The sequence below is a fragment of the Marmota monax genome, unplaced genomic scaffold (genome assembly GCF_021218885.2).
Source record: "Marmota monax isolate L192 unplaced genomic scaffold, Marmota_monax_Labrador192_F-V1.1 WCK01_AAM20220418_F8-fsc00497, whole genome shotgun sequence".
Taxonomy (NCBI): Eukaryota; Metazoa; Chordata; class Mammalia; order Rodentia; family Sciuridae; genus Marmota; species Marmota monax.
Window position 1 is genome coordinate 267,252 of NW_026694563.1, and position 27,028 is coordinate 294,279.

Sequence of the window (27,028 nt, forward strand, 5' to 3'; positions counted from 1 at the left end):
TTGTAATCATGTTGATTTAATCATTCCATATTATGCATTAAAACAGATTTTACTCCATAAAGTATACAATTATTACTTGCCAATTAAAAATAACATTGTTTTAGTTAGGTGTGTTTTTTTTTTTTTGTCACTGTAACTAAAGTACCTAACAACAACTACTTACAGAAGTATTTATTTTGACTCATGGTTTCAGAGGTTTAGTCCATGATCAGCCAACTCCATAGCTCTCGGCACAATGTGAGGTACAGCGTCATGGTAGAAGGAACTTGGGACTTGACAGCAGGAAGGAGAGAGAGAGAGAGAGAGAGAGAGAGAGAGAGAGAGAGAGAAAGCTTCTCTCCCAGGGACAAAATATAAACCCCAAAGGCATGGTCCCAGTAACTTACTTCCTCCAGCCACACCTTAATCACTCCGCTGATTAGGTTACAACCCTCAAACAGTGATCATTTCTCATTTCACCTGTGAATGTCCATGTATTGTCTCACATATGCAATTTTGGAGTTCACCTCATATCTAACCATAACCAATATTAATTTTAAAAATCATAGTTTCATTTGATAAATGTTGTGTCTAGATGCTACCTCATAGAGCAACATATATTTCTTGTGTGAATAAATAATCTATTTTGTAACTTTAGACACAATTTTTGCCCTGCAATACCTCAATTTTATCCAGTGAAAACTGAGGGGAAAATTGTTTAATTCCTTTTCTCTTGTATTATTGTAGAAATATTGGAAAATTGCTACACAATGTTTTTAAAGACCAGGAAAGACACGGAAGAGTTCAGGTAGTCATTTATGTAGAGGGACATTTTTCTAAATGACAACAAGACTTTAAATACTTAAAAGAATTTAACAACTGTGCTATCACATTTGGCCAATAAATTTATAACAACTGTTGAATATTCAGGACAAGAAAAAGGTTGCATGAGAATTTCTTTTCATATTTACTCTCTTGGAATGAATGTTTGATAATTGGAGCATTTTGATTGAGGAGAATTAAAACAACATAAAAACATGCCAAAGCTAGACTCCCTAAGTTAGAGACTCCCTACTTTATAATAAAATAGGGAAACAGAAGAATGCTGTTGCCAAGAAATATGTATTTGGTATTTCAAATAATCAACTAGGAGGTTCTAAAACTGCCCATATAAATTGTCTTGCATTGTTTTGAGATTTTGATGTACTTATTTCTGTCTGTTGTTTCCTTCCTGTTCTCCTGCCCCTTCCTCTCTCTTTGAGAAAACCAGTTTCCTGCTAACTGTGGGCGTATTCCTGGAGAACAGACTCCTTTCTGTCTGAGGAGCTGCTCCTGGGAAGGCCCCTGTTTCTAATGAAGCATGTGATTTTCCTCATGTGGTCTTTGTGGTCACTGTCTCTTCATGGGAAGAAAATACTGGATTTGGGGCTGTGATATGGTTTTATGTCAGCTGCTAGGAGCAAGTGCAATCAATCCATTCCTACCAAGCATATTTATAAGTGAATCTGCCATAAAACATCATGTCTTTTTTAATCAAAATGGACAGTAATTTCTTTGAAGTATTCAATAAATGTAAAAAAATATAAAGAAAAAAGAAGAATTTGACTTGATTTTACAGAATTTGGATCCAAATGATACTGAAAATTTTAATGTAACTAATTTATGGGAAATTATTTTTAGTTTAATACACTGGATTTTTGTTATATTATAGTTCCCTTATTTAATGCAATGTTTACCTAAAATTATTTAAATAGTAATTAAAAACTTCAGTATGTGCCTAAAAACTTTCCATGAAACAATCATTTTCTTTAGCCAGGTGTGTAATCCTATAAAAGTGTGAAGGCCTGTAGTCCCAGGAGCTCAGGTGGCTGAAGCAGGAGGATCACAAATTCAAAGCCAGCCTCAGCAATTACCAAGGTACTAAATAATTTAATGAGATCCTCACTCAAAATTTAAAAATTTTTAAAAGGGTGTGACTCAATGGAAAAGCACCTCTGGGTTCAATTCCCCAGTACCAAAAATAAAATAATAAAATAAAATATTCTCTCCATTTTTTCTATCTTTTAATTTTTAAATATATAAAGCATTTAATACTCTATCTTCAACACTTACATGTATTTTGGTCTCACCTTGTAGTTTACTTGCACTGGTTCTTCTTCAGGGTAGTTCATTTCATCATGTGTTTTGATTTTATTGTTGTGAGTTCATGTTTCCTAGACATCAGTCTGTCAGTGTTAGGGAACAGACAGATGATGATGGTGGAAAGCTATCAGCCTGGAGAAGAGAACATAAACTACATCAGTACTTAGAACCAAGTAAAATTTTTGTTTGGCCAGGTGCCTCCCAACTAAAGACTCCTTACAAAACCTAGTTTATGGATCTAAGGTCACACCTTGAAAATATAGTTGGCATTCTTAAAAAGCTGGTCTCAATTTACTATTCAAAAATTCACTGGAGATATTTTTGATTTTTATTTTGTCCTTGATTCTCAATGGAGGCAAAGGCAAGAACAGAACCATCCCCACAAATACTCTGTAGGAGAAGTTATTTTTCTACATCGCTTTCAGGGATCTTGCCTTTTAGAGGTCCTAGTTTTAAGAAGAGGTCCCAGCCTTCTGGTTCAAGCCCAAATTATGAGTTAAAACATGGTCCACTTAATTTTATATTTTCTTAACAGTTATTATATGTATTTATGGCGTTAAATGTAATTCTTTGATATGTATACATTTGGGATGAATAAATCAAGTTAATTATCATATTACCTCATATACTTTATGTTTCATTTCTGTAGTATGAATCTTTGAAATTGACTCCCTTAGCAATTCTGAAATAAAAATGCTTCAAAACTTTGAGTGAGTGTCTCCTTGCTCAGGAGTTCTGTTAATCTCTGCATCATTTTATTCTGATATGTATTTATTATTTATCATCATTCAGTTACCATTTAATTCTTCCCACTCCCCATAGGGCATACCTTTTTGAAACACTTGGTGACTCTCCGTTGTGCGTTCAACCTTAGAACTGTGATCCTTCTTTATACCCCATGTACTTGTCTGTCTTTCACAGAGCTGAGGACAGGCTCTTTTATCATTTGGTCAACAAGCAGAGTGGGAGGATTCAGAGTGTTTCACCAACCAGTCATGGGGTTCTGTCCCTGATTTTCCCTGGAATCTTCCTGATCCTGGTATGTAGTACCCCTCCAGATTTTAGACTCTCAGGATCACACCTACTGAATTTCTTAGTTGTAGTTTTGGAGATGTAGTTTCATTTCCTGTCACTATATCTTCAGCCTTTCTGCATATGGCATGTGTTCATTTACTCAGTCAACAAATTTTTAAAAATTACAGAGCATTTGCTATCTTCTAATAAGTCAATATTATAATAAAATGGTATGAAGTGACCACAGTGGCACTCTCTTCTCACTTTTCTGTTGGAAAAGATGTCACCCAGAGCACGTCTCTTCCGGGAGCTCAGGTCCGTGACGCACTGAATGGGGCAAGAATCATCATCTCCAATCCCTGTGAATGGCGTGAACTTTGAATGGTGCACCTCCAATCCCTGAAGTGGCATGAGCTCTGGGCCAAAGCCCTGTTTCTCCTCATCCCACGTTGAGCCCATAAATATCAATACCCTGTTTGTGCTCTCTCTCTCTCTCTCACTCCCTCTCCCCTTCTCCCCATTCTCTCTCTCTCTCTCTCTCTCTCTCTCTCTCTCTCTCTCTCTCTCTCTCTCTCTCTCCACACACACACACACCTCTCTCTTGACATCCTTCTCCTCTGCAACTGTCTGATATGGTCCCACTAATAAAATCTCGGACAGGTAAACGGTTGTTTCGGCTTGTTGAGTTTACTGAGTTTTTCCCACCATTCCTAAATTGGTGCTGAAACCCGGGAGAGGGATCCCCATTGCTCAAGGAGGAACCCTGTTCCCAAACTCCAAGCCCAACTATTCCTGTCACAGTCCACTTCTCTGATCACCTGCCTGACATCTACCACCAACCTACGGATTGCTGAGTACCCCCATCCCATGAATGCCTGAACCCTAACTCACAAGAATGAGGGAATTTGTCATTGAGTGTCCGGAAATCCATCTGGGTGTTTTAGGGGGGGAATATACCCCACCCAGACCCATCAGGGTCACAGTGGACCCCGGGTGCTCTGCTAGGATACCCTGGGAATCAACCACCTGGGACATAGGATTAATTCTCCCTTTCTAACTCCTTCATCTCCCCCCACTCTTGGCTTTCGTGGACGGGTTAGCACAGTTGCTACAGTCCATCTCACCTGAGTTCTGACTCCGTTCCCCCAAGAACTCCGTTCCCCCTGAACTCCGTTCCAACAGTCTCTTTCTGACTTTTTCGTTCCACTTGAAAAACTCTCCTGATGTCAGGTTGCCTGCAGCCCCAGCCCTATTTGGGTCTCACAGATCTCACTCCCCTGTGACAACCAGGCAGTGCCCTTTGTCTATTTCCTTGCAGTGGTCGGCCATTTTTGGGATGCCCACTTGTCCCTCCATCCACTTTGGAGCTTCCAGGAAGCTCTTTACAGCCCAGCTTTTCTCTCTCTCTCCTTCTCTCTTACTCTTTCTCTGACTCCCATCTCACCCTTCCAGCATGGGAAATTTCTCATCTCTGTCTATTTCCTTGCAGTGCCTCTTACATAATTTGAATACTCTGAGCCTGGGCCCTGATATTAAACCAAAAAGGCTCATAAAATTCTGTACCCAGGATTGGCCTTCATACCCCCTAGACAACGAAAATGTTTAACCCACTTGTTGGTCTCTGGATCCCAATTTACTCTAGGATCATTTTAATTACTGTGAGCTATCAAAGAAGTGGAACAAGATTCCCTATGTGGAGGCTTTTTCCTTGCTTCGATCTCATCCAAATCTCTGCACCCAATGCAAGCCTCAACAGCTACTCCTTGCTCTCAAACCTCCTTCCTCCTCTTCTTCTTTACTCTCTGCCTCCACACCTTCTCCTCCTTCTTCCTCTTCTCTGCTCTCCGCCTCCACCTTTGACCCAGCTGAAGAACTGCTTCCATACCACTCTCCCCCACCCTCATCCCCACTTTCCCCACTTTCACCCCCTCCCACTTCCCCATCTTCTACATCGGTGGCTTCTTCTGCAGACACTCCCTCTCCTCTTCCTCCCGACACTTCCACACAAACTCCTCCCACTTCCATTTCTTCTTCCCGGTCCCTCCACCTCAGTTTAGTCCACCCGCCACCCATTCAGCTATCCATTCATGCACTAATACAGCACCTAACCCACAAGTCACCACATCTCATCACCCGACTCAAACTTCACATGCTATGGCCCCCCTTTGAGAAGTCACCCGGCTGGATGGGATTTTAAGGGTTTATGTTCCTTTTTCTATGCTTGACCTTTCTCAAGTAGAAAAAAAATTGGGATCTTACACTGCAAACTCTGTCTCTTATATTAAAGAGTTTCAATACTTAACTCAAGCCTATAGCCTCACCTTTCATGATCTCTATATGATTCTGTCCAATACTCTCCTCCCTGAGGAAAGGAGAGGGAGGAGGGCCTATGCAGACTAGGTTTATCAGACTGATGCCTACCATCCCCTAGGAGCCCAGGTGGTTCCAGACCAAGTCCCCCATTGGGATTATAATGACCCTCAAGACCTGGCACGCAGGGACCACCTTATTACCTGTCTCATAGCTGGCCTAAAGGTGGCAGCACAAAAGTCTATTAACTTTGATAAACTCCAGGAAGTCATCCACGAGAAGAATGAAAACCCCTCAGCCTTCCTAGACCGACTAAGAAAGGCTCTCCTTCAGTACACTAATTTGGACCCTGAATCCTTGGATGGGAGGAAACTTCTTATGACCCATTTTTTCTCACAAAGCTATCCCGACATCCAGGAAAAGCTAAAAAAAATTAGAGAGGGAACCCTTGACTCCTCAGACCAAGGTGTTGGCCATGGCCTTCAAGGTCTACCATAGCAGAGATGAAAGAGCAAAATGCCAAAAATTCCAGATGTTGGCTCAGGTGTCACAGGGCTCCTTCCAACCTATGGAAAGGGGGAGACAACAACTCCCACAATGAGGACCCCCTGGGCCCTGTTTTAAGTGTGGTAATGAAGGACATTGGGCTAAGGCTTGCCCTAACCCCAAGGCACCAGCCAGACCATGCCCCAGATCCTGGCCACTGGGGATCAGACTGCCCCAATTCTCGGAGGGGAGCTGAGGTCAGTCACCCCACCAGTGACTTGCTTGGACTAGCAGCAGAGGATTGACAGGGTTCTGGGTCTTCTGTCCCAACCTATTCAATCACCAAGCAGGAACCCAGGGTGGTTATCTGAGTGGATGGGCGTCCCATAAACTTTTTGGTAGACACTGGGGCCACATTCTTGGTTCTGAGAGAGTTTTGGGGAACTACCTATCCCTCCAAATCTCCTATTTTTGGGGTAGGGAGGGGGTCAAACCATCATCCCATGCAGAACTCCTCCCCTCACTTGCTCTTTATCTGAGTTCTCATTTTCACACCATTTTTTCGTTATGCCTCAGTGTCCAGTCCTCTTGCTGGGAACAGATAGATTATATATCTTGAAGGCTGGGAACGGATAGATTATGTATCTTGAAGGCCTCCATAACCTTACCCTTAGTGTCCTCCCCTACTCATATCTTCATCATGGCTTTACTCCCCAATGAAGAAGAGACTTTACCTCTTTGTGTCTGATGTGGAGACCCCAACAACCACCAGAACACACATTTTCCCCTCCCCTGTAAAATAGTAGATCCAATTGTATGGGACACTGAAACCCTGTCCTCTGCAAATTGCTCTCGCATGGAAGTGCATCTTAAAGACCCTAACCACTTCCCAAACCAGGCCCAATACCCACTGTCGATGGCCAGTCTTAAGGGCCTAAAGCCAATCATTCAGAGCTTACTAAGAAAAGGATTCCTCCATCCCACACACTCTCCATTCAATACCCCAATTTTATCAGTAAAAGAAACCCTAATGGAACATACCATTTGGTGAAGGACTTAAGGTTAATAAATTCTTCAAACAGGCCCATATGTCCCCTGGTTCCAAACCCTTAAACTATCCTTTCCTTTATTCCTACAAACTCCACCTGTTCCCACAATAAAAAAATTAAAAAAAAAAAAAGTCAAAAAAAAAAACAAAACTCCACCTGTTTTTCAGTTATTGATCTTAAAGATGCCTTCTTTTTGATTCCACTATCTGTCTCTTCCCAAGACTTAACCTGGACTGATCCAGAAACTAGACATTCCACATAGTTAACCTGGACTTTCCTGCCCCATGGATTTTGAGACAGCCCACATATTTTTGGACAAGTATTCGCTGGAGATCTTGAGGGTTTTTTTGCTCTATGCCCTGACTCAACCCTCCTACAATATGTTGATGACCTCCTCCTCTGTAGTCCCTCATTAGAAACCTCAAAGTCTGACACATCCACCCTCCTGAATTTCCTTGCTCAACAAGGATACAGGGTTTCTCTGCAAAAAGTGCAGCTCTCTCTCTCTCTCTCTCTCTCTCTCTCTCTCTCTCTCTCAGGTTGTTTACTTAGGGTTCCACATTTCCCAAGGGAAGAAAGCTATCACAACAAATAGAAAAGGCCTATTGAAAGCCTTCCAGTACCAAAAGCTAAGGAGGAGATTCTCTCATTCCTGGGTCTGGCAGGCTATTTTAGGGCATGGGTACCAAATTACTCATTACTTGTCAGACCACTATATGATCCAGCAAAAGGAAACAAGCAGCGGAGGATTGACAGGGCTCTGGGTCTTCTGTCCCAACCTATTCAATCACCAAGCAGGAACCCAGGGTGGTTATCTGAGTGGATGGGAATCCCATAAACTTTTTGGTAGACACCGGGGCCACATTCTTGGTTCTGAGAGAGTTTTGGGGAACATAAACATAATTTGAAAACCCTGAGCCTGGCCCCTGATGTTAAACCAAAAAGGCTCATAAAATTCTGTACCCAGGATTGGCTTACATACCCCCTAGACAATGAAAATGTTTAACCCACGTGTTGGTCTCTGGATCCCAATTTAGCACCACATTTCAGAACCCTCCAGAAGGTCCTCTTAAAAGCACTGGCTGTATACCTGCCAGATATTAATAGACCTTTTACTCTCTATGTCCATTAAAACAAAGGGCAAGGCTTGGGGGTGCTGGGACAAATGTATGGGCCCACCTTTGCTCTGGTGGCATACCTCTCAAAACAATTAGATCCAACTGTCTGGGGGATGAGCTCCTGGTCTCTGCACCCTAGCGGCCTCCTATGTTTTATTAAAAAGAATCACAAAAGCTTACCTTTGGAGCTCAAATCATTGTCACTTCTCCTTATCACCTCAAGGACTTGCTAATGTACAAAGGACTGCAAACCTTCCCTCCCTGTCAAATTCTCTCTCTCTCTCTCTGGTCTCTTTCCTCTATAACTCCCCCGTGTCCTTCCAAACCTGTGCCTCTCTCAACCCAGCAACTCTGTTACCCACTCAGGCTCAAGGTCAAACACAATCCCCAATACATAAATGCAGGGAAATTCTAGAAAACTTCCTCCCATGCCCAACTAATATCACTGGGGGAACCTCTAGACCAATCTGATTATGCCTGGTTCACTGATGGTAGCTCCTTTATGCATGAGGGGATCAGAAAAGCTGGATATGCTATAGTGTCCCTATAATGAGTAATAGAAGCCAATCCCGTGCCTGTAAATACCACCAACCAACAGGCTGAGCTGGTGGCTGCAATGTGAGCCTGCGAATTGGCAGTGGGAAAAAAATCTTACCCTTTATACTGGTTCCAAATATGTTTTCCACATTCTTTTATCTCATGCAGCAATTTGGAAGGAGAGAGGTCTCCTGAACTCAAAGGACATCTCTATATCCATCTCCACATACATCAACCAGCTACTACAAGCCTCCCAGCTTCCTAAAAAACTTGGAGTTGTCCATTGCATATCACACCAAAATGACTCCTCCCCCATCACACAGGGAAATTCAAAAGCAGATCAGGCCTTTTCAGACCCCAGCAGATCTCTCATTGCCACATGTTCTCCAACAATACCCAATAATAGAGACCCACCAAAATATGCCCTCTTTACTCATCTCCACTCCATTTTCCACACCAGTCCACAGACTCTCAAAGCCTTTCTCCACACTTTCTTTACTCTGACTCCCCAGAATAAAGAAGAGCTACAGCAAATCACAGCCTCATGCCAGGTATGCAAAAGAGTGAATCCCAATACATCTTTAAAACCCAGAAAATTCCCTTCTCATCAGGCTAGGGGCCATATTCCTGGAGCAGATTGGCAAATCAACTTTACCAACACGCCCAGAGTAAAAAACTTCAAATACACACTAGTTTTAATAGACACATTCTCGGGTTGGGTAGAGGCCTTCCCCACCTCAAATAAGCAGGCTACCACGGTGGCTAACATCCTCCTAACTGAAGTAAACCTCAGTTTTGGATGCCTGCTTCAATCCAATCCCCAAATGGGCCTGAATTTGTCTGTCAAGTAACCCAGAATGTGGCAAAGACATTGTCCATCCCATGGCACTTTCATTGTCCCTATCACCCCCAAGCCTCAAGTAAGGTTGAGCAAGCCAACCAAACAATGAAAGTCATCATAATGAAGCTATCTTTAGAGACTCACTTAGATTGGGTTAAACTCCTCCCTCTTGCCATACTATGCCTGAGGGCTTTACCAAAAAAGCCATCCCTTGCCTCCCCCTTTGAGATAATGTATGGTTGTCCTCTTCTCCCCCCTGGGAATTTCACCAAAGCCTTGGCCCCTCCCCGAACAATATGCTCTTCCCCTCCTCTTCCTTATATACTCTGAGCTATGGAAGCAACAAGGTTTGCTGTTTCTGGATCCAGAGAACTCAGCTGCCTCCTTTCTGCTCAAACCAGGAGAATGGGTCTACTTTTCTTACCTAGGGGAAAGATCCCCCCTAACCCCAAAATGGGAAGGGCCATTACAGGTAGTCCTGTGTACACCCAATGCTGCAAAACTCCAAAAGGAAGGAAAGAAACTAACCCCTGATTCATATTTCCAGGTTAAAACCGGCAGCAAGCCCTCCAGAGGACAATCTCACCACAGCTCCCATCCTTGCAGGACCCCCACAATCACCCAGATTTACCTGTGAGATATCCCCAGATAACCCTCTCAAGCTCTTTTTTTCACAGCCATGCACCACGCTCCCTTCCATTCCAGAGGAAAAGAATATACATAAGAATGGTTCTCCTGATAGGATCTAGGAACCCATGGCAACACAGTACACCCACATCCTTTTTAGACCTATGTCTATTGGCTTTATACCTGCTAACTCTCTTTCAAAGTGTAGTGCAGGGAAGGTTAAACCCTGTACTATCCTGTCCCACAAACTGTAGCCAAACTCCTCCTAAGAAGAATTTTAAATTCTTCAATGAAACCCCTCAAAAGACTGTTATCACGATGATCCCCAGGCCTCTGAACACAATAACAATAGATACTGGATGGCCATTGGGAAAAACCCAGGCCTGGTTCCTCCCACACCATGCCCAAGTGGCTGGACATTCAATAGAAAGAATTGCTGGAAGAGAACAATTGATATACCCAATTGGCTGCCTGATTTGTTTAAGGCAAAAATAGTCAAAGAACCTCTTCTCTCTCATAAACTTGTCAATATCTCTCTCAATCTGTTAAAGGCTACTAATAATACAAACTATGTACAGCAATGTTGGCTGTGTTTGCAGGCTAGAATTGAATCCCCAAAACTAATAGCAAACCCAATAAATAGTTTTCAGGCTGCACTCTAAGAGGCCTCTTCAATCCAAGACGCCACAACCAAACTCTCAGGTGTCCCTCTCTACCAGGCTGCTTCCTTAAGTTTTCAGTCATCAGGAAACATACCAGTAGGAGACTTATCTGAGAAGCAATGTCAACAAAAAACCTCTCTACCAAAAGGTAGTAAGGCCCACTGCCCACCAGTCTCCGAGGCATCACTCTTATGTGGGATGACTGTATACCTGTCTGCACCCTAAATGGGCAGGCACATGTACTCTTGTTTTCTTATTTCCCTATGTAGACATAGTTCCAGGAGATACAGAAATGCCAATCCCCCTCATGACACACATAAAACCCAAATGGGTGATCCAATTAATACCTCTCATTGGTACTTTAGGAATTACAGCAGGTTTGGCAATGGGTACAGTGGGTTTGGTTACCTCTCTCACATACTATGATCAATTGTCCAAATTATTCATAGATGACCTCCAACAGGTGACTGAGTTCATACTTACCCTCCAAAATCAATTAGATCTCCTGGCGGCAGTAGTCCTACAAAACCACTGAGGCTTAGATATACTTACAGTGGAGAAAGGAGGCCTCTGCCTGTTATTACAGGAAGAATGTTGTTTTTATGTTAATCAGTCAGGGATAGTGAAAGATAAGATTAAACAACTACAGGAACAACTAGAAAGAAGAAAGCTGCAATTGGCACAACAATTCTATTGGGACCTCTTCACAAACCCCATCATCCACTGGATTCTCCTGATACTGGGACCTCCAGTTGGGGTCTTTTTATTCTGTGCCTTCCTTCCTTGAATTTTAAAATTTCTTCAAGGACAAATTAACAAAATCTCTAACCAAATTTTCAATTAGCTCCTCCTCAGGGATTACCAGCTACTTGCCAATGAGCCAGATGACACTCACCTCCACACATCCCAAGAAACCTCGACCAAGTGCTGAAAGATGAAGATATCAAATGACAACTCCATCAAAGGTTCATCTCTACCCCACCATTCCAAAGAAATAAGCCCTTGGTTTTCAGCTTTATATGTTCTAATCTGCCTTCTCCTGGGCATAGGCCTTTTTCTACCAGCCCTATACACTGGACAACATGCCTGAAATTAATGCTGTTTCTTTTCATAGCTGCAGGGCACGTTCGTGGATTTCTCCCCTGAGGAAATCCATGCCTTTAGTGCATGGATATGGGGCCTCCTGGCCCTCCTTCTCCAACCAACTGATCTACCTCCCTCTCTCTAAATGATGCCCTTATTGCTTCTCAGCCTTTTGGCTAAGATCAAGTGTAGTATCTAAATGACGCCCCTACTCAGCAGGAAGTAGCCAGATCGAACTCGGTGCCCCCAAACCAAAATTAAAAAGGGAAGAATGTTGGTAAAGATGGCACTGGAGTGCTTCTCTTCCAGGAGTTCAGGTCCATGATGCATTGAATGGCGTGTGAACCATCACCTCCAATTTCTGTGAATGGCACGAACTTTGAATGGTGCACCTCCAATCCCTGAAGTGGCACGAGCTCTCAGCCAATGCCATGCTCCTCTTCATCTCGCATTGAGCCCATGAATATCAACACCCTGTTTGCACTCTCTCTTTCCCCTTCCTCTCTCTCTCTCTCTCTCTCTCTCTCTCTCGACTCCCTTCTCTTCTGTGACTGGCCATTAGAGTCCCACTAATAAAATCTCAGACAAGTAAATGGTTGTTTCAGCTTGTTGAGTTTATGGAGCTCTTTCTGCCATTTCTATAGTTTCATGCTGTTTGCTCACTTTCTGTCTCAATATTCTCATACTAATTTTAGGTTTTATTAGAACTTGAATTTTCTCAAAGACTAGACAAACCAGCAGCTTAGGTTTGGGCTCACATAAGTCAACAAGCTTGATTTGTATATGTCAGATGTGACAAGAGAAAAACTACTGTAAAACAATGCTATCTTAGTGGTGACTAATGCCTCATTTTCAGAAACAGGCCAGTGATTACATTTGTAAATATTTATTAACAATATCAGAACAATTTCTAAGTTTTCAATATAAATTTTATAAGATCCTGTACTCACAAGTATTCCCCGCCACAACTGTGCAGCAGGTCTGTGTAGAGGAAAGAGCCAGCATCCTGAGCAAGGTTCCAGCCACAGGGTCCAGCTCCACACTTTCTGGGGCACCCCAACCCCACACCCAGTTTCCTGATTGGTGCAGAGGTCTCCCTGCTCACACCGCCTCTCCTCTCCGATGAGGTGTGGAGGTGAAACCTGCAGATGCACCTACTCATCTGCCACTCTGCTCTCCTAGCCCCAAACACCTGAGGAGCCCCGCGGCTGTGGCTGCTCTAGGCCAGCACTCCCCATGTGCCATCGGAGCCCCTGGTAGTAATCCAGGGAAGTACAGGCAGGGACAGTGAATCCTTTTTTTAAAATTTTTATTGATTTTTTTTTGAATAAATGATAGCAGAATGCATTACAATTCTTATTACACATGTAGAGCACAATTTTTCATATCTCTGGTTGTATATAAAGTATGTTCACACAAATTCGTGTCTTCATGCATGTACTTTGGAATGAATGTCCATCACATTCCACCATCCTTCCTAACCTCCTGTTTCCTCCCTTCCCTTCTCATACCTCTGTCCTATCTAGAGTTCCTCTTTTCTTCCCATGCTCAGGGTCAGTGAATCTTAAACCTGGCTGGGCTGGTGATGCAAGGGAGGGAGTCTACAGACCCACTTTCCTGGCTAGTTTGTCCTGTGTTTCCCACTTTCAAGAAAAGAACCATTCCAGGGCTGGGCTGGTGCTCAGTGGTAGAGCACTTGCCTAATGCATGGGGTTCCATCCCCAGCACCACATTAAAAAATATACATACACTAAATAAAGGTAGTGTGTTCATCAACAACTAGGAAATATATATTAAAAAGAAGAACCATTCCATACACTTCAGTTTAAAGAGGCCAAGTATGATGAGTGAAGCTTGCTCATTAGCATTGTGTCCCACATAGTATATTGAGCATGGATGGTAGTAATATTTTTAGTTGAAAAGAAGTTAGGACAGAAATAAGTAATGAGGTTTGAAGAACATAATTACATATGACAAAAACTTGTACAGAAAAGTATTTTTGTCTTCTCAGTTTTTTTAATGATCCAGACTTGGAGAGGGGGGTAACCAGCCCACTTCAGTTGTAATGTCAGAATTTTATTATGTACACTCCTACTTGAAGACTTGAGAGTGATGGTCAGCAGATGTATTAAAAATCATAAACTGTCATCTGGAGATGAGGAATCAAAGAACAAACACCATCATAGTAGTGACCTTACTAAGTTAGGGGACTGAACACTTTCAAGTGATAAATGAAAGTTTTTTTGAGACTGTGGTATTGATTTCCACCAAAGTATTACTCCCCAAAGAGGCATTTTGAAAAACAAATATGTGATTTGAAGGGAAAGAAACTTGAAAAGAATGGTTTGTGATTAAAAAAAAAAATCCAGAATCTAGTACCCAAATGGCCCACGGGAAGAAGAATCAAGAATTTCAAGATCCATGATGCTTGAAATAAATTGCCAGTTTACTGACCTCCTCTAATTCCTGAAGAGGCTGTGAGAAGAAGCAAATGAAAGGGTAATGAACCGTACAACCTTGGGATCAATACTCTCCAAAAACTTGGTACAAAATTAAGACTAATGAACTCAAGCCTATGGGAAAATATTCTTTTCTTGCTGCATTCTACAGTGTTAAAGATTTTAACTTTTGTGTGTGTGTGTGTGTGTGTGTGTGTGTGTGTGTGCTCGTGATGGAACTTAGGAATGTTTTACCACCAAGCTACATTACAAGTCCTTTTTAAATTTTGAGATAGCATGTTGCTAAGTTGCTGAGGTTCTCACTGATTTGCTAAGGCTGGCCTGGGACTTCTAATCCTCCTGCCTTAGCCTCCTGAGTCACTGGGATTACAGATGTGTACTTTTGTGCCTAGCTAAGATCTTTAATCCTTAGAAAGTTCACACTTGCCTGAGATCAAAGCAGAAATTTTTGCAATCAAAATAATACCAACAGTAATAACAGGACTAGAGAATTTTCATAGCTTGCTAAAGTCACTGTGTTAATGCTAAAAGTGTTCAACATTTTGGCCAAAATATGCAAGTTTTGGTTCTTTTTATCTGTTTTCACTCATTCTCAGGGCTTCAGGGAATCAGGAAAGCTCCCCACCCAGCAATCAGCAGCAATAGAGACTCCAGCAAGCTCCCTGGTTGGTTTTGCTGTATAAGGACAATGCAAGAGGATGCCATTTAGAAAGCAGGAAATTATTATTAATAATATTACTCATATTATTACTATATTCATGTTATTAATATTATTTCATTCTAAGGGAATATTATTCACACTTGGGAAGGGAATTATGGTACCACCACATGGATGAACTTTAAAAATATAGTAAGTAACATAGCCAATCACATACACACAAATTATCAAATGATTTCACATTTGAGATTTACTGAAACCAAAGTCTAATCAAGTCCCTTATGAAAAATTACACACTATATATAACCTACATATACACTCCAGTATGCTTTAAATCATAGTATGCTTTAAATTATTTATAATACCTAATACAATGCAATGCTATGTAAATAGTAATAATATTGTACTGTTTAGAAAATAATACCAAGAAAAAATCTTCATGTTCAGCACACATTTACTTTCAATTTTTTAAAAAATCTGAGCTTTGTTGGATCCACAGATATGCAGCCTGGAAGAAGGGATATCCATGCTAACTTGTACATTTTTCTGTACAAAAACTTGTACAGAAAAGTATTTTTATCTTCTCAGTTGCTAACTGTTCTCCATATCTGATAAAATGATTATTTCTATCAACATAACTGTATTATAAAGCCAGAAATAAATAATATATTACTCAATTGATTTAAAAATGAGGTAATAATGCTACTTTTTTTTGAAGACTGTAAGATATTTTTACTCAATATTAATACAAAATCCTGAACGTAATAGTTGCACACAGAATGATTCTGGGAGGAAGAAGGCAAACATTGATACTTCCTCCAATAAATCCTTTTTTATTTTTTATTATGTTCACAATGAAATCACTAAATCAACTCTTGTAGAAATAGATAGTGTTAACATTTCTTGTTTGTGGCCCACTATAAGAAAGTGACAAGACAATTCCTTGGAAGGATGCAAACATCAATCCTAAAATGGCAATCCCTGGGAAGATGGCAAACATCAATCCTTTCCCAGTAAATGTTGAACCATGACACTAAGAAAAGACTACTGACTCCAATTTTAAATTAAATTAAAGCAAGCTTATATTTGTGTACACTGGAGCTGGCCAGGACTGTCTCTCCTGAAAACCCTGGGGTAGAGATCAATCCCCCAAGAAAAAGTTTTTATAGCACAAAAAGTTACAAAAGTGAGGTATCTTGGGAACTTACAGCTAACAAGATTTTGACAAGCATAATACAAAGGCAGATAGCAGGTTAATGATCTAAATGGCTTAACATTTCAAGGTAGGGAATAAATTCAGCTCCCAACATCAGAATTTATGAGGTGCCACTAAGTTTTTAGAAAGGGTTGTTATCTGATTAGGGTAAGCCAGGCATTGGTGAGTTCACGGCACAGGTGGGAATTCCAAGCAAGTTTAAAACATCAAAATATGGCCAGGCCAAATAGAAATCCTAGTTCTCTTACAGAAAACAGAAATAAAACTTTTGATAAGATGGTGTTAAACCATGATGCAAAGAAATGACAACTGACTCCAATTTAAATCAAATAAAAGCAAGCTTGTAATTCTGGCCGGCTGGGGCTGTCTCTCCTGAAACCTGCAGGAATAGAAGACAGCACTTCAGCTCTCTAGGAGCACAGTTTTATAGTGCAAAAATTTGCAAAAGGGGGGGGTGTCTTCAGAATTTATAGATAACAGGATTTTGACAAGCATAATACAAAACAGGTAGTAGGTTAATGGTCTAAATGGTTCAGCACTTAGGGAGTAAATTTAGATCCCAATATCAGAATTTATGAGGCATCACTAAGGATTCAGAAATGGTTGTTATCTGGTCAGGTAAAACCAGGCATGGGGGAGTTCAAGGCATGGGCAGCATTCCAAGCAAGTTTAGAAATTGCAGTAATTTATAGTAAAACAGATATTAACTTTTCATGCCTGTGTGGCAAGATGGCTCCCAATCTTAAGACAGTTAGGCTGGGTTTATTAATGGCTCCCAGTCTTAAGATGGAATTAGGCTGTGTTCATCATAAATTCTTTCCTAGTGACAATGAAGCCATAAATTAATCCTATCTCAGTGATAATATGATGATCCCCAAAGTAAAAGATAAGCACTGAATGAAAACTGAGCTTTGGACCCTCCATCCTTTTCCAGTAAAATCAAGTTTCAAATTTATACATCTTTTTTCCTGAATGCCCAAACTGACATGTTCTGTTAAAATCTCCAATGATTAAGTCAACTGCCAGTGTGTTCTATAAACACCCAAACCTTTCCAGTAACTGGTGGCCATTTTCTACCCTAAAAAATTAGCCCCTCCAATTCCTGACTGATTGACTTCACAGCTGAATAAATAGCATTGATGATCCAAGAGGTATGCTCCCATCTGCATCATTTGTGCATACAATGAATTATTGTCTCAAATTAATTCAGGTTGTTTTGTTAGAAGAACTATTTCTGGCCAGGTGCAGTGGCAAATGCCTGTAATCCCAGCAGCTTGGAAAACTGAGACAGGAGGTTTGAGAGTTCAAAGCCAGCCTCAGCAATGGTGAGGTGCTAAGCAATTCAGTAAGGCCCTATATCTAAATAAAAATAGGGCTGGGGATTTGGCTCAGTGGTTGAGTGCCCCTGGGTTCAATCCCCAGTATCCCCCACCTCAAAAGTAGTATTTCTGCAAAACGCTAAAAGAAAACAGTTATAAAGTTCTATAAGGACAATACAAAATAAAATTCACAAAACCAAAAACAATTTACATAATAGCTTTGAACCAAGAAGCATAATTTTTATAACATCACTAATACATCTTGGGTATCTATTTCACATCCACAAAGATTCATATATTTATTAACTCAATTACATACAAATTTTACTTTTAAATCATATAAACATTGTATAAAAAATTAAAACAAACCTCTTACAAACCTAAATACCTTTTACAATTTACCTAAGATTTACTTAAGCTTTTAATTCTATCCAGTTTACTTCGAGACCATAGTGATCTTTTTTGGGGGGGGCGAGAGGGAGACCAGGGATTGAAGTCAGGAGCACTCAACCACTGAGCCACTGGGCCACATCTCCTGCCCAATTTTGTATTTTATAAGAGATAGGGTCTCACTGAGATGCTTAGTGCCTCACCATTTCTGAGGTTGACTTTGAAATCTCTATCCTCTTGTCTCAGCCTCCAGAGCTTCTGGGGTTACAGGCGTGCACCACCATGCTGGCTCGAGATCACAATAATCTTTAGACCAAAAAACTCTTTTGAATACAACTTTGAATATGCTTAATTCTAGCTTCCTCAGAACCATTTCTTACATGGACAAAGATGAGAGGCAGAGCCTTAAGTCAGGTTTGGCTGGCCCCTTGACAAATCTTAAAAATGTGTTTTATTTCTTAATCTGATCCTTGCCCCATTTTTTCATATTATTCTACAAATTTCTCATGTACCATTTTCTGAGTCTATCTAAGTATCAGTTAACATAATGAAACATTACATCTGAAACATAATCAGAGAGGATAAGAGAGCTCTTAACTTTCTTTTTGTGGAAAAATTGGCAGAATGTTTTCATGTTCCACATTGTTAACCTTTGAAAAAATCTGGCTTTTCTTACTGCCTTTCAAAAATACAAATTCACATCCCAGTGTACACAGTAAGACAAAATTTTGTATATTACCTATTGACAACAGGTTACTTTATTGAGCTATAAAACATCAAGTGACATGAATAAACACCAACCAAATTTGTTATTTCTATAAAATAAGTTTTATTTTAAAAACTTAAGTTTTACTTAAAAAACTTTTTTACAAACCTAAAATTACCTAAACTTATCATTATCAAAATACCATCAACTTTAAGTGAATTCCCCACTGTCAATTGAACCCAGAAGCTCCTTTTAGGCCTTTTTCTGATATTAGGCATATTGCTATTCAATGTATTCAATGGAGGAGGCCATTTCCTTTCTTTTCTGTAGGCTTTCTTGAAGATCCTTTTGCAGAAGCTGCCAACAAAGCAGGTTTTTTTTTTCCTTTTCTTTTTGCAGTTATTTACCCTGCCAGGCTCTCCATGCATTTAGTTTTATGGGATATAGTTATAGCAAAAATTGCTTTGCCCCAGTGATGTATATCCCCTGGCCAAATAGTGTCCTTTCAGACCTTAAAAGGGGAGACTATTTCTATCCCTTGATCATAAGCTGACATTGCTGGAACTTACTGCCACATTCTTTCTGACCAGATGCCTCCACTTCCTACCCCCACCATGGGCAAAAGGGACTAGAAGGCAGGGCAGAGACCAGATTCTCTTTGCCCATTTTTTCTACAGTCCAGGCAGCTTTTCTGGGATTTCTTTCCCCCAGCTTAGGACTGGCATTCTTAAACCACTGTGAAATGATCTGCGGCTGCTGGGATCAGGATTTCTTCTGGTGTCCTGCTGTACTGCATATCAAAGGCAGTAATTTTGGGCACCTTCAACTTAGTTTCTGACTGTTTAGACTCCTTACCGTGCAACTGCATAAATGCCTGTATGTACAGAATCTCTTCTATATACTTTACACTTGACAGATCAACTTCAAGTGCAAGATTGTATAATAATTCAGAAAAAATATTCAAAGGCCAGATTATGTTACAGTAAACATCTTTCTCTTAGATAGGCTTAAACCTATAAGTGGCCCATTCAGCCAAGATTTGTCTTCTGGAGACTTCTGATAAGATCAATGCAACATGGCCCATGTCTTAAAGGGTCAGTAACAGAGACAAAAAATGAAGTCAGACAAGAGAGGATCACTGAAAACAGGGTTGGCAGAATAGAACCTTTAAAACAGACAGACCTGCACATACAAATTTCTTCCACTTACTTTACCTTTGACAGACCAACTTCAACTTCAAGATTGTGTAATACTCCAGAGAGCTATTCAAAAAGCCAGATAATTACAGTAGAATATTATCTTAGACAGGCTTATATCTATAGGTGACATTTTTTTCAACTCCCTTTAGTTTTGACAAACCAATTCCAGTTGCAAGATTGCACTAAAAAGAAACAGAGAGAGAAAAGAAGACAGCAGTGCCAAAATGATGGCTGACAGAATGGAACCTTTAAATTGACCAGCCAAGATCTTTCCCAAGAGACTATAGGATAGGATCAATGCAGTGTTGGCCATGTCTTAAAAGGGGTAGCAACAGGTACAAACAAAACAAAAACACAGACAGACAACCAGGGAGGGGAGAATTCCCAACGTCAATGCTGTCTAACAGATGATAACCTACAACAGAAATATCCCTAAGTTTTTTTTCTTAACAAGGCAAATTTTGTTTTTTCAAGTTATAAAAATATGAGCATGTCAAAAATAGTCAAGTCCATATAAGAGCAGTTCCAGCCATTTAAAAGTTATACAGATTTTGGGAGAAAGTAATTTACAACCATTCAATTCAGTTATTGCAAATTATATGCAGCTTTTATTTGTGACTGTTCTCCACAAGGAAAAGTATTTGGGCATATTGTTGCTGGTAGAGCTGTGGCTTAAAAAATTCAAAAAAAGGATAAGCTCACTTTGAGTAGAAAATAATGTGTAATTTTTTATCAGTACTAAAATAAGGTGTGGTTTAAATGTCAGTTCAACCCCTTTTACATATTTAATTCTATTTTGAGAGTATATCAGAAATATAGTGTGTAGCTTTGGGCAAGATTTAAATTTAAGTGATAAGAAACATTAACTTTGGTTGCAATGTTGAGACAAAGCAGGGGTATTTAGTGTTGACATTATAAATTGCAAATATTTTAAAACATTAACCAATAATGAGAGCTAAGTTTCTTTCTTTCCCTCTTATGTAGTCAAGACAAAATTAATCAATTTGTTCTTTTGAAGTTTATAATGAAGATCCATTTTTCTCTATTTTTATCTCAAAAATGGTGATGAGAAAGTCATGTAACAGAAACATTTTTTTAAAATAAATGTGCCCAATGCCATATGGAAGAACGAATTACAAGCTAAATAAAATTAAATTTAAATAATATATAATACAGTTGACAGTACAAAATATGGAGGAAGGAAATCACTCATTTTGGGGGTGGTTAATACATAGGAATATTTCAACTTAAAGTTCACTGGAAAACTTAAGGGTGACATAAAGAGATAACAATGGCTTTGTTTCCAACTTTCCTCAGACCCTGTTACAAGGTTAGACTTATAACTGACATTCAACCCATAATTTCTTGAATAAACAGAGATATATAATGGTGAGAAATATAAGGAGAAGTGTCAAGACCTTAAAAAATTATTCTTAGAACAAAAATGAGAATCATTACATTTGGCAAGAATAAATATTAACAGTAATTTAAATCTTAAAAATAGGTTATATTTTTAGGAGCTAGTAAACAAGTACAAAAAAATTACCATTTGGTCACCCCCTTTACTTTTGGCTTCACCTTGGATATTTCTACATTTTTCATTTCTCATTCTCCCATTGAAGCTATTAGTTCTTCTACCATTCACTACAAAAATTTCTAGACCTGGAGCTGCCAAGATATATGTTTTTAAGAAATTTTAATCCACCAAATACACCCCAAATTCAGGTGTCGATTGAAAACATTTTTTAATCTATCTAGTTATCAATTCACTTATAAAGTAACAACTCAAAATAAGAAAATATAATATGAAAAATCTATTAACTATTCTGCATGCAATTCTAACATGTCATAGTAGTTATGAACTGAAAAACTAAACTATATATTGCAATTACATTATCAGTGTTAACTGAAAATAGGCTTGTGCTTTACTAAAAAATTAACCTATTAACAACAACAACAACAAAATCTCACTTACTCCCAGAGATATATTTGTGCTGATACTCCACAGATACTACTACAAAAGGATTCCATTTTTGTGATTGGCTGGGTTCACAGTGAGTATGTTAGTACCAAGATCATATGTTACTATTACTTTAATAATGGCATTAGTGAATGTATATAAGGCATGTAAAAAACTAATATTAAAGCTCTTAAGGGCAATAAACTGGCAGCTGCCAGAAAAGGTGTTGTGAGGAATAAAAAAAATTGAAGAAACTTAATTTCAGCACAAACTGGTTTACAGTGTTTTTTCTAATTAAATGAACTAATTTACACAGACCTCTGCTTCAGGAACTAACAGAACAAATAATAGACCTTTTGCCTATTTAATGACTAGCCCAATCTTGAAAATGAAAGCAATCATTAGCAATCTCCCACACAGTGCTATTAGGAGTAGATTGAGCAATCATCAGAAATTTCTGATTGAAGTAATGTTGTTTGTTTCCATCAAACTTCATGGTTCCACTGATCACAACAAGAACTCTAGGCTGGGACTGGATAGCTTGCTTCTTCTTCTTTTGTCCATTGTCTCAAAGTAAATATTGACAAATTCCTCAGTAGCTCTACATGTCTGATCTACATAAGTTTTAAAATCTACTGACATGGTTCTAGGGGAGCCAGAATAAGTATGTTCCAAGAGTGGTGGTGTCACTACACTCTCATGTGTTTCTGCCTCACAATGCTGAAGAATAAGCAAATATTTAGAAAATGAGCAAAACCCACTAAACACAGAGAATTTTCAACCCATCCAATTTTCTCCCTGAAGTACCTTGGTCCATTGTAAAAGCACTCTGACCATCCTGAGGTTCTGACGCTGCACCCATGGTGCCAAAGAGAAACCAGATATTTGTGGGGACAATGTGAAACCAGATGATCCCATGAAGAGAAAACAGACATGTAGGATCAAGGGTCTTGGCATGCATAACAGGGGACTTACCAGTTGACTAAGGGTGTCACAAACTTATGGAGTTCAGTTTCATTTTTCTCAAAGTGGACCATGATGGAGCAATCTGCATCATTCAGGGAAGGAAGGTTGAAGTTCCCCAAAGCAGAAGGAGCTTCAGCAGCTGCTGGGATAATCTCTCAGTCCCTCCCTTTACTCACAGAAATAGCTCCTCTGTTTGACCTGACTTGCCTGTCTCCTTATTCTCCTATAATTGGCTCTCAACAAGTTCTCTAGCCACCCTGCATCCTCAGCATGGAAATAAGGTTCCTTAGAGAGCCAGATCTGACCAAGAAATGTAGAGCAGAGACTGTTCTCAGGCCTCACCAAGAATATAAAATTTGTTACTGAAAACTCAGTTCTTGTCCCTGATGCCAATCCAATAATGGGGACATGGTTTTGAGAAAAAGCAAAAAAGTTTATTTCTTTGCTATCAAAGGAGAAGCACAGGGGACTCCCGTCCAAGAGGCTGTAATTCTTGTATTTCTTTTTCTGGTAAGTGTTTGTTCAGTTTCTTTGTCCATTTATTAATTGAGTTATTTATGGTTTTTGGCATGAAGTTTTTCAAGTCTTTTATATATCCTGGAAATAAGTATTTTATCTAAGATGCAGGTGGCAAAAGACTTTCTCCCATTCTGTAGGCTCTCTCTTCATGTTCTTGATTATTTCTTTTGCTGTAAAGAAACATTTTAATTTGATGCCATCCCACAATAATGCTACTTTTAAGAAGTGAAGAACATTGAGATTTTTTTTATAAATGGTGATATTTGTGTTTCAGAATTCCAGATAATCTCAAAGCCATATTTTATTTCTCAAAACAATGAAGCACATGATATCATGAAAGACTCAACAAATTAAATGCACCCACTAACAAAATCTTCCAATCTTCAGCTCAACATTTGTAACCAGAAGTGCCACTGAGTTTCCTAAGGAAGTAATTGTTCAACTCTCTTATAGACGACTCTTCTTTCTGGAGAATAAGGATTTATAGAATTAATCTATAATTCTGTAATTAATGTGGGAACTTTAGTTGAAAGTAAGCACTCAGCTAGAAGGCAGGGTCTTAATACAGGGTAAACAACAGAGCTTGAAGCCGTGGACTGACCCCAATTTGTGGCTGGATTATAGGTCAGGAGAGCAAAGTCATCCTACACAGTTGAAGTGAGGCAGCTGCCAAAGACAAAGTTCCTACAGCAACACAAGTTTTCAGACCCTAGTCTGCAAGTAACAGATACAGAAAACATAATTTCACTTTCAATTTATTTGTAAGATGTGCTCATTTAATTTTCAGATTATAAAGAATCAAACAGGGCTAGGCTATGGCTCAGTGGCAGAGCACTTGCCTTGCACATGTGAGAGACTTGGTTCAATCCTCAGTACCACATAAAAATAAATAAACAAATAAAGATACTTTGTCCATATATAACTAAAAAAAAGATTTTTTTAAAAAGGATTCAAACAAAAAAAGACATGGTGCTCTTATGATTGCTTTCAGCTTCTAGAACCCTCCAAACTTGATTGACAGTGTAGGGATGATTTCAGAATATTCTTACTAATGCCATGGATAAAATCAATGCTAGGAATCAAAACACACGTCCAGGCACTTCCTAACAATATGTGATAAATAACCCTGCATACAATTCCCATGTCAGAACTCAAAGAAGTTGGATAGCATTTGAGAACAAAGGAGAAATAAAGACAAAATTTGCTGATTGATATGGAAGAGAGAACCAAATCAATTCTGGGGAAAACTGGAGGTTCCTATAGGCCTGTGGAAGGATATGTTCTGTGGAGTCCATCAAACCAGGGAACAACACAGTGGAGCTCAGTTTGACATCAAAGCTTTCTAAATCCCAGTGTCCACATTTTAATATGAATAAGCTCTTCTGTGTTTTATGAAAATAATTCATGAAAAGTGACCAGGGCCAGTAGCATAATAATATCAATCAATCAACAAGTACATGAAAAAATGCTCACCATCTCTAGCAGTCACAGAAATGCAAATCAAAACCACCCTAAGATACCATCTCACTCCAGTAAGATTGGCAGCCATTATGAAGTCAAACAACAACAAGTGCTGGCAAGGATGTGGGGAAAAGGGTACACTTGTACATTGCTGGTGGAACTGCAAATTGGTGCGGCCAATTTGGAAAGCAGTATGGAGATTCCTTGGAAAGCTGGGAATGGAACCACCATTTGACCCAGCTATTCCCCTTCTCGGACTATTCCCTAAAGACCTTAAAAGAGCGTACTATAGGGATACTGCTACATCGATGTTCATAGCAGCACAATTCACAATAGCTAGACTGTGGAACCAACCTAAATGCCCTTCAATAGATGAATGGATAAAAAAAATGTGGCATTTATACACAATGGAGTATTACTCTGCACTAAAAAATGACAAAATCATGGAATTTGCAGGGAAATGGATGGCATTAGAGCAGATTATGCTAAGTGAAGCTAGCCAATCCCTAAAAAACAAATGCCAAATGTCTTCTTTGATATAAGGAGAGCAACTAAGAACAGAGCAGGGAGGAAGAGCATGAGAAGAAGATTAACATTAAACAGGGACAAGAGGTGGGAGGGAAAGGGAGAGAGAAGGGAAATTGCATGGAAATGGAAGGAGACCCTCATTGTTATACAAAATTACATATAAGAGGAAGTGAGGGGAAAGGAAAAAAAAACAAGAGTGAGAAATGAATTACAGTAGATGGGGTAGAGAGAGAAGATGGGAGGGGAGGGGAGGGGAGGGGGAGAGTAGAGGATAGGAAAGGCAACAGAACACAACAGTATGTAAAAAACAGCAAATGTAAAACAGTGGATGTGTAACCGATGTGATTCTGCAATTTGTATACGGGGTAAAAATGGGAGTTCATAACCCACTTGAATCAAGTGTATGAAATATGATATGTCAAGATCTATGTAATGTTTTGAACAACTAATAATAAAAATTTAAAAATAAATAAAAAAGAATTAAATTTGTGTTTCATATTATGTCTAATAAAAAAGTACAAAAATTTCATAAGAATTCACTTGGAAATAAAATGCATTTGGGGTCACCAGGTTCTTTCTCAAGGGTTTAACCTGTCCCACCAGCATGTTTAAAATATGGTTTATATTATGTTTTCATGAGTGGGTGGGTAGAAATGTTAGTGTTTTCACTCTTATAGTTTCTGTCATTTCTTCTTTTAAGATTAAAGTCATATTTCTCCAGAGTAGTTTTGTGGGAATAAACAATCAAACAAAAGTGTGAAGCATTCCTATAAAACCTTATTAAATATTAAAGCACAAGAAACAAGATTCCCTTTAGGATTAAGGGATGGACATCTCTCAGAAGAAAATAAAATAGCCAAGCTAGCTTTAATTCTTATGAGGTTAACAGCCATAGTAGAAAATTTGGTGTTGAAAAGTGAACCAATCTTCAAGGATTTGGGGAGTAAGATAACATGCAAGGAAAAGAGATACTGGAAAGGCACATTATTTTGAGATTTTGTGGTTATTTAAAAGTGCCAGATAAGGCAGTCAAATCAGAGTCTGCTCTGGTTTGAAAATGATATTAGAGCCAGTATCAGATAAGGGCAAAGTTCAGGTGAGGAAGAGCAAATTCATGCATAAAATAGTAAAGTAACCACAGCTATATTTACTTCAGCATAGTGAAATACACATCTCTAAGTGGAGATTTAAGATGACAATCAGACATGTATTAATGAGCAAGATGAAATCCCACCTCTATATGTGAAGACATCAAGAAATGGAGTTCCAGGCTGGGGATGTGGCTCAAGCAGTAGCGCGCTCGCCTGGCATGCGTGCGGCCCGGGTTCGATCCTCGGCACCACATACAAACAAAGATGTTGTGTCCGCCGAAAACTAACAAATAAATATGAAAAAATTCTTAAAAAAAAAAAAAAAAAAAAAGAAATGGAGTTCCTACCTAATCCATAGATGCCATAAAAGCTGTGCATGTTTGTCCTTTGTTTGGGTCACTCTGAGGTTTTTGCCCACTAAATGTTGTCTCCCTTCTGGATCAAGCAAAAATTCCTAAATACAATCTTGCCTATGTCTAAATTCTTTTTAAGTTTGTTATTTATTTCTACCACTCCAGGTCCAAGAACCCAAGTTCAGTTAGGAAAAAAAAGATGAATTAAACATCACCTACCTTATAAACAAATTCCTTAAAAGCTATTTGATTTGGAATAAGGAAACTGTCAGAAAGTATTACAAGCTCTTGATTGGTGGTCTTTTAATAAAGTACATTTAAATTAATGTAATTTTTATCAGGAAAGAAAACTACC

The 27,028-nt window shown here is 39.3% G+C and overlaps 1 non-coding gene and 1 pseudogene across 1 annotated transcript; one reads left to right on the forward strand and one right to left on the reverse strand.

Annotated features, from left to right (window-relative positions):
* Positions 1 to 12,004: 12,004 nt before the first annotated feature.
* LOC124076914 (U2 spliceosomal RNA) lies at positions 12,005 to 12,202 on the forward strand. The gene has a single exon (XR_006846489.1). It is a non-coding gene; the product is annotated as a U2 spliceosomal RNA (small nuclear RNA).
* Positions 12,203 to 22,119: 9,917 nt separating this feature from the next.
* On the reverse strand, positions 22,120 to 22,397 carry LOC124076909 (NTF2-related export protein 2-like; annotated as a pseudogene).
* Between the last annotated feature and the right edge of the window lie 4,631 nt (positions 22,398 to 27,028).